This window comes from Pteropus alecto, unplaced genomic scaffold (genome assembly GCF_000325575.1).
Source record: "Pteropus alecto unplaced genomic scaffold, ASM32557v1 scaffold206, whole genome shotgun sequence".
Classification (NCBI taxonomy): domain Eukaryota; kingdom Metazoa; phylum Chordata; class Mammalia; order Chiroptera; family Pteropodidae; genus Pteropus; species Pteropus alecto.
The window spans coordinates 3601121-3611548 of record NW_006438906.1 but is presented as its reverse complement, the minus strand read 5'-3'; the positions used below and the strand labels follow the sequence as shown (position 1 = coordinate 3611548).

The following is a 10428-nucleotide window of genomic DNA, read 5'->3' as shown; positions in this document are numbered from 1 at the left end:
AGAAGAAGAAGAAGAAGAAGAAGAAGAAGAAGAAGAAGAAGAAGAAGAAGAAGAAGAAGAAGAAGAAGAAGAAGAAGAAGAAGAAGAAGAAGAAGAAGAAGGACAACTCCTAAAACTAGATGCCAAAAGGACCTAGTTGTATAGAAGACATTAAAGCAAAAATGCAAGCAAGTATAGAAAAAGCTGGTTCTCTTCCCAAAGGGGAAGCCAAGTTTATCAATTATATGAAGAATTGCTTCCAGATGACTGGCCGTGTGGCTCTTCAGGATCTCTGGCAGTGGAGGAAGTCTCTTTTAAGAAAATAGCTTAAACAGTTTCTTAAAATTTTCCATCTTATTTTATTTCTGCAATGGTTGATATCTGGCTGTCCTTTTTATAGTGCAGAGTGAGAACATTCCCTACCTTGTCTGATAAGTGTTTTCCAGGATCCATTGCCAAGAATATGTTGTCCAAAATGCCTGTTTAGTTTTTAAAGATGCAACTTCTCCCTTTGCTTGGTTTTAAGTATGCATAGAATGTTATGATAGGACATAGTAGCAGCAATGGTCCTACAAATGGAAATGATGAGAAGACAAAATTATACATGTGAAATAAACAATATTTTAATAAAGTTTTTAAAAAACCAGTGAGAAATAGGTGAGCATCTCAGTAGAAAAAAATAATCAAAGGACACAATCAGATAATTTATAAACACAGAAACCCAAATATTTTTTTTTAAGTATGCTGTACTTAGTAATCAAAGAAATTTAAAAAATTAGATAATTTTTATTTACCAAACTGGCAACTTAAAAAAATAATGGAACTCATTTTTTAAAAGATATGGTAAAACCCATAAACTTGGGTGGGAATGACAATTGACACAATTTTTTTTCAGGTTGATAATTTGTCAATAGGAACCAAAAATCCTAAAATTTACATTTCATTTTACATTGAAATTCCAAACTTAACCTAAAGAATAATTGTAGATAAGCACAAAAATGAAGTTATAACATTCATCACAGGGTTGTTTATAAGAGGGAAATAATATTGGGTAAATTAACTAAAGGATTTCTCTACAGTAGAATACTAGGCAGTGATTTAAAATTACTTATGTTGGAAAGGTGTTCATGTACTATTAAGTTTTAATGTAGTTAATAAACAATATGATCTCATATTTATAAACTTTAATATATATGTAAATATATAAATGATACATGCTCATTGAAAAAGACTGAAAGTGTATAAGCTAAAATGTCAGTGGTTGAGTATCTACAATGAGATTATGGATGACATTTATTTTGTTCTTTTTCCTCTTCAATAGTTTCTAAATTTTCTTCAGATAATGTGTAACTTTTTATAATAATAAAAAATGTGTTTTTTAAAAAAATAGTTTTACAAGCTTAAAGGAAAAACTAACAGTCCAAGTTTATATTTCTCCCACTAAACTAAACGGCTTTCATTTACTGCTTCCAAAGATCATGCTGCCTCTCTCTTTCCCCTGATCTGCATCCAACTCTGTAATAATTTCCTTCACATCATGAAAAAATTATCTGAAACCCCAAGCTCACTCATTCAATTAACTCCCTACCTCTTCCTTACTCAATATTCAATTAACATTGAATCACTTTAAGTCTTGCTATTTTAAAACCTACTCTAGCTAATCTGTTTTTTTAAACGGCCAGCTCTTCTTTTTACTTCTGAGCCTTTGAACATTTGAAGGCAAGCGGATGTTTGTAAACAAGGCCCTACACTGTTCTGTACAGTGACACTTCATCTACCCTGCAGTGTCCATTCTCTAAAGTTCCATGTAAAGCAACATGGGACAATTGAGAAGCTTCTTGTAGCAGGTGGCTTGCCAAGGAAAGCAGGGCATGGACTGGTAGGACATGAAAATGCCTGATGCGGGTCAAGGTATAAATCTTTTTAAAAATGCATCACCGCACATAGTTGTGTAGGAAGCACACTGCAACCCAGGCTCTGGCCCATCTGCAGTCAGCTCCCTGTGTACTTTGGAAAGAAACTTAATTGCTCTGAGCATTAATTACATCATTTCTAAATCTATGGCATTGTTTCTAAGATGACATCTAAACTTTTGGAAATTCACATTCTTTTCAACCTAAATTATGTTACTCTAACAAGTACTTTAACTCTATATAACCAGTCAATTAAGACAATCTCTTAAAGTAGCTCACAGCCCATTATCACTAAAAATACATTTTATTACTGTGTATACTGAAGATATTTAGCCTACCTCACAAACTGTTTCAATATTCTTTATATTTTATGATAATAGACTCCTTTGGTCATTTTTCTCTGGTTTCTTCACCCTTTATTTTTCTCCCCTGTTCCATCCATCTTGCCACACTGATTCAGGCTACATGTGAGTCACTTATTTATCTCTGCAGACTAAGATCAGCCTTTTTTTTAACCTGAGAGAAGTTAGTCATTTGGAATGCTTTGATCTATTACAACTATCACATATGTTCTTATTTCAAGGTAAAAAGAGAGACAGAAAACAGAGCAAGAATGATAAGAGATCTCACTTAGGTGGCCCAAGACTGGGACTAACTTCCTGTGAACTTTGCAAACCAAAGCAAACACCATCTCCCTGACCCCATGATCCAGACAGAAGAGACCAACACTAACTCCGAATGCTGGCAAAGGTGTGGATCACTCGTACATTACTGGTGGGAATGGACAATGGCACAGATGCTCTGGAAAAGAGTGGGACAGTTTCTCATGAAACTAAACATGCACTTACCATATGGCCTGACAATTCTACTCTTGGGCATTTACGTGAGAGAAATGGAAACTCATGTTCACACAAACATCTTTACACAGACATTCATAGCTGCTTAATCCACAATGTCCTAAAACAGGAACCAACTGAAATGTCCTTCAGTGAGTGAATAGTTAAAGAAACTGTGATACATCCAAACTATGAAATACTACTCTGCAATAAAAAGGAACAAACTACTGATACACAACAACAACTTGGATGGATCCGAAGGGAGATAAACTTAGTAAAAATAATAATAATCGCAAAGGCTATACCTGTATAATTTGTCATTCTTGAAATGACAAAATCGTAGTGATGGACAACAGATGAATGGTTGCCAGGGTTGGTGGGAGTGGGAGAGAAGGAGGTGTCTATGGCTATAAAAGGTAGCACATGGGATCCTTGCAAAGAAACTGTCCTGTACCTTCAAAATGATGATGGCCACACAAATCTATACAGGTGATAAAAGATTCCATTGAATTAAATGTGCACAAGGGAATGCATGGAAAACTGATGAAATCCAAATAAGGTCACTGGATTGTGTCAAGATCATCAATATTAATTTCCTGCTTTTGATATTATACAATAATTATCCAAGATTTTGAGGGGCGATGGGACATTGAGAGAGACATTGAGACAGATCAATGCTAACAGCACATATGTGAACAATAAAGAGCTAGAATCATCTTACAGTATTGAATTTTTCCTGTAAAGCTTTCTTATCAAAAGGAAATGCAAATCTCTCTTAGAGTTCACATTCCCCCAAATTTTAAATTATTCCTAACTTTAGGTGTTCTATTTTGTGGTGGTTGTCATGGTGATATTTAAAAAAAGAAAGAAAGAAAGAACTGTAAAATGCTATACAAAGATTCTATTTTCTGAAGTAGCTGGAATAGTATTTCCTTAGTATAATATATGCCTTTAGTTTCCCACCCACATGGCTTGGCCAACCTCAGAGATCACCTAAAAGACAGAAATACCAGAGAGTTGATACTTCAGGAGTAACCCTCAAATAATAAAGGACAAGATTTGGTGGATAATGCCACATCTTGTTCCCCAACAGTGGGATGAACCTGAGGTGTCATCTACATTGTCTCTCAAAGGATCGCCAGCAAGATTGAATCCCGGTTGCCCACAGAGGTAATATGCTCATGATCACTTTTTATTGGCTATCCTTCTTTCCTGTCTCCCTCTCCCTCATCCTCTCCCTCCTTTCATCTCCCAAATAAACCACTTGGATCTAACTCCTTGTCTTAGCATCCGTTTTTGAAAGAACCCAAATTTAGATGCTCACACTAAGGATACCTGGCTGCACATTCTAGGGCCTGATTTCTAACCTGTGAGATTTTACTTTCCCTAATCAATACCAAACTCAAAGAGACTGCTACAAACTTCATGAAGAGTTAACAACATATAATTTGTTTATTTAAGACTGATGACAATGCCCTCAGGTAAAGACAGTCTCAGACATTTCTTAAACACCTCTCCTACTTGCCTGGTAACAAATATGGACATTGGCCAGTAGGCTGTTTCTTTAACCATTAGCTCTAAAGCCTGCTTCATACAGGTTGCATTTGCTGAAGCGAATCTGCATTCAGTGCACAAATCTTTAGAAAATTGTTATACTTGTGTTCAACGTGCTAGAAAAAGACCATCTTGGACCCGCAAACCCAGTAGTCCCATCAAAAGGGTTGAGGTGTTGGCCAGTTTCCAAGAGTCCACCTAAATGACTTAGGAAAGTCAATTTACAGCAAATTCTAATTTGAAAAAAATGAAGAAAGTGAAAAGACACTTTGGAATGCTGACAATCATGCTAAATACAACCCACCTGGACTAATAACCAGCTATAGTTCTGTTAAGTAATATCTTGACTCACTCTTCTCTGAATCGTGGCTAGTATCAAGGCTACCCTTTACTGGTACTATTTTTAATGGTTCTGGCATAAATATGTTTATGTCTATGTGTGGCTAATTAAATAGGCAAATATCTAAATATACTTTTAAAGACTTGGAGATAGAGTAGCTGAAAGGTAAATGGATTGGGAGTCTGAATATTTAGATTCTGCCTGTACCTGGGGAGGAAAGAAGGAAATATTTTGGCCACATCCCTTGGACTGCCTGGGTCTGTTAACTTATCAGTAAAACGAAAGATTAGATGAGAAAAAAAAAAAACTCTGTTCCAACTTGACAAGTCTGTGATTCTAGACAGTGTTTTTGTCTAGCAGAAATGGGATCTGCTGACAGTATTACTATCTAAGCACTGAGTCATTTAAAATTTACTGAGCATCCTCTATGTAGCAAGCACTACGTAAGGGACACCAAAATGTCACCGTGCATGAACACATAGGCCTGCCCCAGCCTCTGACACAGCTCAGATTCTCATCTCTACATTCCCTTCATGTTGGTTTCATTTGTTCTAGATTCCATGTCCCAGAAACCAGTGTCCACTATGCTAAATTTAGGTCATATTCTTGTCTCCACACTCACCAACGAGATAGATAGAGAAAGTCTCTGTTGACGTTCATGGTGGCAGGAAGCAGGAAGTGGCTGTCACCAGGAATTGCCCACCCACTAAGATGAGGCACAATAGCTATTCTCCCCAACAGGAGATTAGGGTACTCAAAGGAAAAGAAGGATTTGGATGCTAGATGACACATGTTCTCCACATCTGTCTCTCTGAACTCTGGCACACAATATGAATGTGTGAGTATATATGTGAATTTGGGGGCCAGAGAGGAACTATAACCTTCATCTGGTTCTCTAACGATTCTGGCTTACGCAGAGGGACGTTGAATCTAAAGGTCTCTCACACTGGCAGACAGATTGCTCTTCACTTCATTTTTCATAATGTCCTCATGTGAGAAATAGCAGTGAAGATGCTACTCAAGAATCTGGAAGTATAGATTGGGATTAGCTTTCCAGTTCTGACTATCAATACATTGTCACTACCGTGTTCTGAAAGAGGCCAGCAGAGAAAACATTTAGGATGATATTCAGGATAAGTGTGCCATTCAGTGGCTAAGTCATGGGCTGTGTGGGGAATTTCCCAAAGTTTTACAGAGGAACACCACTGGCTATGCTGGCCCAAGGCAGCAGTGTATTTGGCCTTCTCTGGCCTGATAGCATCAGGCTGCCATAGGTCCTTATATTTAGCATTGGAAGTCCTCTGTTTCCATCACTGCCCTTTGCTCCATCTCCTCTCTCACTACTGAAACCACCAGTATAATTGGAAGGCCAATATATAATCACCTTTGATATCTACTCAACCCTCAAGCAATCAAACCTAAAATGGGTACAGAAATGAAAAAGACTTAGAATAGCCAAAACAAGTTTGAAAAATATGTCAAAAATTATCACATTATACTTTTAAATATGTGTAGTTTATTTTATTTCAATTATATCTCTATAGGACATTTTTTTAATGAAGGAAAACACCATCTGGATATCATGAACATTCCAGACATAGGCCTGTGCAAAGGCTTGGACATATCAGCTATTATTGTGTCCCTCCCAAACCTACCCACCACCAGAGATCCTGTGTTTTATTGTTATCTAAGCACTATCCTGTGTTTTATGGTTATCATTCATTCCCTTGTTGTTTTTAAAAGTATGTTTACTATATATGTAGCTAAAGTCTGTCAGTTTTTGACCTTTATATAAAGAAAGTTGTGTTCAACGTATTCTTCTGTGACTTGCTTTTCTCGTTCTACAGTTAGTAATATTCATGCATGTTGATATGTGTAGTAGTAGTAGTAGTACATTCATTTTCACTGCTGTATAGTATTCCAAAGCATTTTTGTTCATTCTATTCTTAATGGATATCTGTACGTTGTCAGTGTTTTACGGTTTCAAGTATCACTATTGTGAGTGCATGCACAAGAATTTCTCTGGGTACCTGCTTAATCATAGACTTCCTAATCATAGCATATGTGCATCTTCCCCATTATTAAGTAATATGAAATGACTTTCCAAGTAGTTGTATTAACTGACCCTCTCAGCAGTATATGAGACCTGGCTGCTTTACATCTTTAACAAAACTTACTGTGTCCAGGCTTTGTAAATGTTACCAATTCAAGCATCACAAGCTGGTCTTTAATTTGCATTTCCAAAGATTACTTCTTTGTATATCAGTCCTCCCTACCAGATGTCGTGATCCTGAAAGGCGGGAAGCATGCATAGTTCAGCTTGTGGCTCCAGCATGTAGCAGAGTGGCAAGCACAGAAGGCCAATTAATGTTAGTGGAATGAATAAAGGATGCTGGTTCATGGGTTTCCTGATCCACAAGGCTCCAAAAGGAACAAAGTAAGAAGCCACTATGTGGAAGAGAGAAGGACAGTGGATGATTGGTTGATCCTATCACTTGCCAAGTTAGAGCCCACAGACCATGGGGTGGGCGGAGGGGTATACAGGGGAACGGAAGCACAAAGCCGAGAGAAAGGAAACCTGCCTTGTTTTTCTTGTCGTTAAGTCCTCTGTCAAATGCATCAGGACCTCATGCTACAACAAGTGGGGTTAAGAGTGGAGAAGGAAATGATGCTGCTTTGTCATCTCTCTGCAACACAGAGTTATTTGCACCCAGGACCAATAATAGAGATTTCAGGGTCCTCTGCCACCTTGACCAACTTCCTCATCTTAGGGCAATTTATTTGATCTCTGCCTCCATTTCTCAGACAGAAGACAAAGATGGGCCTTTTCTAGAGGTAGAGTAGAGCTGGATGGATGCTGAATAAGTTCATTGAGAGCCTGAAATCAGTCATCCAGCAATGCTGGAGCTGTGCAAAGCCTTTATGGTGCCCCACTGGACTGCTGCTGTCAGGCTGGGCTGCAATGTTAGACTCCCTCCACCTGCCTGTTTCCCCTTCGTCCTCACCAGTCACTTCGTCCTCCTCAGCCACTAATGACTTATTCCTGGCAGCTGCCTTTTTGCAGAAATCTGCACCAAAATTAAATCCATCAAATTGTCAGCCCCTTTGCAGGGCTGCTCCCGTGTCAGCCCATGTCATGACAACCGATGATAGAAATGCTGCTATTCAGGCTTCACAGGGAGCATCTGTTTCCTTTTTTAAATTGCTTTAAAAAGAAGTCTGAGCAAGGAGCCTGCTGTGCAGGGCAGTGCAGGATGCTGAGGTACAGCAGGCAGGCTCAGTACCTGCTGGAGGTGGCGCTTCCTCTGGAATTTAGAAACCTGGCGAAGGTGGGAGGCAGGGTTCCCAAAAGAACAGCCTTGGGAGGGAGGGAGAAAGGAAAGGATGGAGGGAGGGAAGGTGGAAGGGGATCAATAAGAGTCATGTCTTCTCCTTCCTGGGGTCCTCCAGGGAGGGAGAAAGGAAAGGATGGAGGGAGGGAAGGATGGAAGGGATCAATAAGAGTCATGTCGTCTCCTTCCTGGGGTCCTCCTTTTAACACTGCCCCCCCTACACACACACACACACACACACACACACACACACACACCCTCTTTGTAAGTCCAAGTTGTAGTTCTAGGTTAAAACTCAGTCTTGTATTCTCAGGAGGGTAGAGGGTGCCCATGAACTTAAGGGTCTTTGTTCCAGGGCACCTCCAAAGCTTCTGAAATACCGGTAAATCTCTCCTCCAATTCTTCCAAGCGCATTGGTATTGACATCATGGAGAGAGCACAGAGCAGTTGAAGGTTTCTTACCCCAGACACAAACAGGGGCCTCTTGGACAAGCCTGTGATTCAGGATTGCTCAGCAACATAAAACCAGGGGTAAAAAAAAATGGCATTAGCTGAATCCCTGCAATCCCTGCTGCTTCTTTGTCTTCCAGCCCAGGAACGAACACACACACACACACACACACACACACACACACAACACACACACACACATACACACACACACACACACACACACACACACACAAAATGTATGTATACTTGTCATGACTAAATGGCCCAAGACACTCTGAAGCATATTTACATTCAGCATCTGAGCATAGAAGTGGAAGGAATCTTAGTATCTCTCTCTCCCTTTCCCCTCAATTTAGGAAAGAGGAAACTAAAGCCCAGAGAAGTTAAGTGACTTTTCCAAAATGACACAGCTTTTATCTGTCAACAGCCAAATACTGAGCCAGCTCCAGATGTTTCTGCAGGCATGAAAAGAGACAGGAATAGCAACGTGATATGGGTGATAATAGCAACACAAGATTTCACTTACTGAACATATATCATATACCAGAAACTGTTCTAAAAGCCTCATGTTAATTAACATATTTACTCCTCACAGAAACTCTGAGTAGATGATAGTTCTATCATTTTCATATTTACAGATGAGCAACTTGAGGCACTGAGAGTTTACATAACTTTTTTCGAGTCATACAGCTCCTAAGTGTCAGAGCCAATTAAAATGTAAGAGTCCATCTCAAATCATGTGTTTAATCCTGCTGGTGTACTGGTTGGAGGTCAAGAGATGAGCACCCTAGATCTGCCTCTGCCATGGGCAAGTCGACTCACTCCAGTTATCCACCATGACTTCCAAGGAGGTGAACATTTTAGGCCTGGCTCTGCCAGCGGTGTGTGACTTTGGGCAAATGTGCAGCAATCAGTTTAGATGCCTAAACCCTGCCTATTCTAAAAGTCTTCAGGACTAGCCCTTGACCAGCTCTTGGGAAAAAAAAAACACTAATAAGATTATCTCCGTATACATGGGTCTTTGGGCCATACCCGACAGTTCACGCTAACAATGTTATTTATGATGGGGGCCTTGGGCCACATTCTATCAGTTTGACCTCTGAGGGGTAGGCTGAAGACAGTACTTAGAGTCAGTCACGTGGACACTGCATACCTATGTGTGCAACTTCTCATTAAAAGCCCTGGACACCAATGCTCAAGTGAGCTTCCTGAGTTAGCAAAACTATGTACATGCTGCTATCCCTCATAGCTGGCTAAGTTAAGCACTGTCTACTGACCACACAGAGAGACAACTAAAAGCTCATACCTGGACTTTCCTGGACTCTTCCCTGTGAAGCTTTTTCTTTTGCTGATTTTTTAACCTGTATCCTTTCACTATACTAAACTGTAACCACACGTTTAACAGTTTTTCCAAGTCTTGTGAGTGAACTTAGTGAACCCTGATGAACAAGTCAACTCACTCTTTTGGCCCTCAGTAGTTTCATGTGTTAAATGGGGAAGCTGCCTACAGTCCATGTGATGTCCAAGGGTTCTTCTACTCTGTCTTAAATGCTACTTTGCAATTCTTTCTTTCTTTTTTTTTTTATAGTCCTACGTGTCCCATTTGCAGTCCCATTTGCACTAGGGATTTCCCTGCTATTACTCCCAAACCAATGAAACTTTGCTGGCTGAGAAGAGGGTGTCAAGTTTCCCCCCAAAAAGTGTATTTCAAAGCCTGCTGGCTAAGCCTCAGTACCCACTACCTCTTTACCTAGTAATGGAACCCAATTTTAGAAGTTTACCAAGGTACCGAGGATAAAGAATAAATTTCTCAGCTGGTATGAACTTAATGTTTGTGTCCTCCTAAAATTCGTATGTTGAAACTCCACCAATGTGACGGTATTGGAAGGTACAGTCTTTGGGAGGTAATTAGGATTAGATGAGAGTAGAGCCCTAGTGAATTGGATGAGTGTATTTGAGTCATGGGAGAGCTTGCTTCCCTTCTCTGCTCTCCTCCATTGAGGACAAAAGAAGTCAGCAAC

At 39.6% G+C, this 10428-nt stretch overlaps 1 pseudogene; it reads left to right on the top strand.

The window, feature by feature from the left end:
- LOC102893347 overlaps positions 1 to 305 on the top strand; it is a 993-nt pseudogene extending 688 nt beyond the window's left edge.
- Positions 306 to 10428: the final 10123 nt, after the last annotated feature.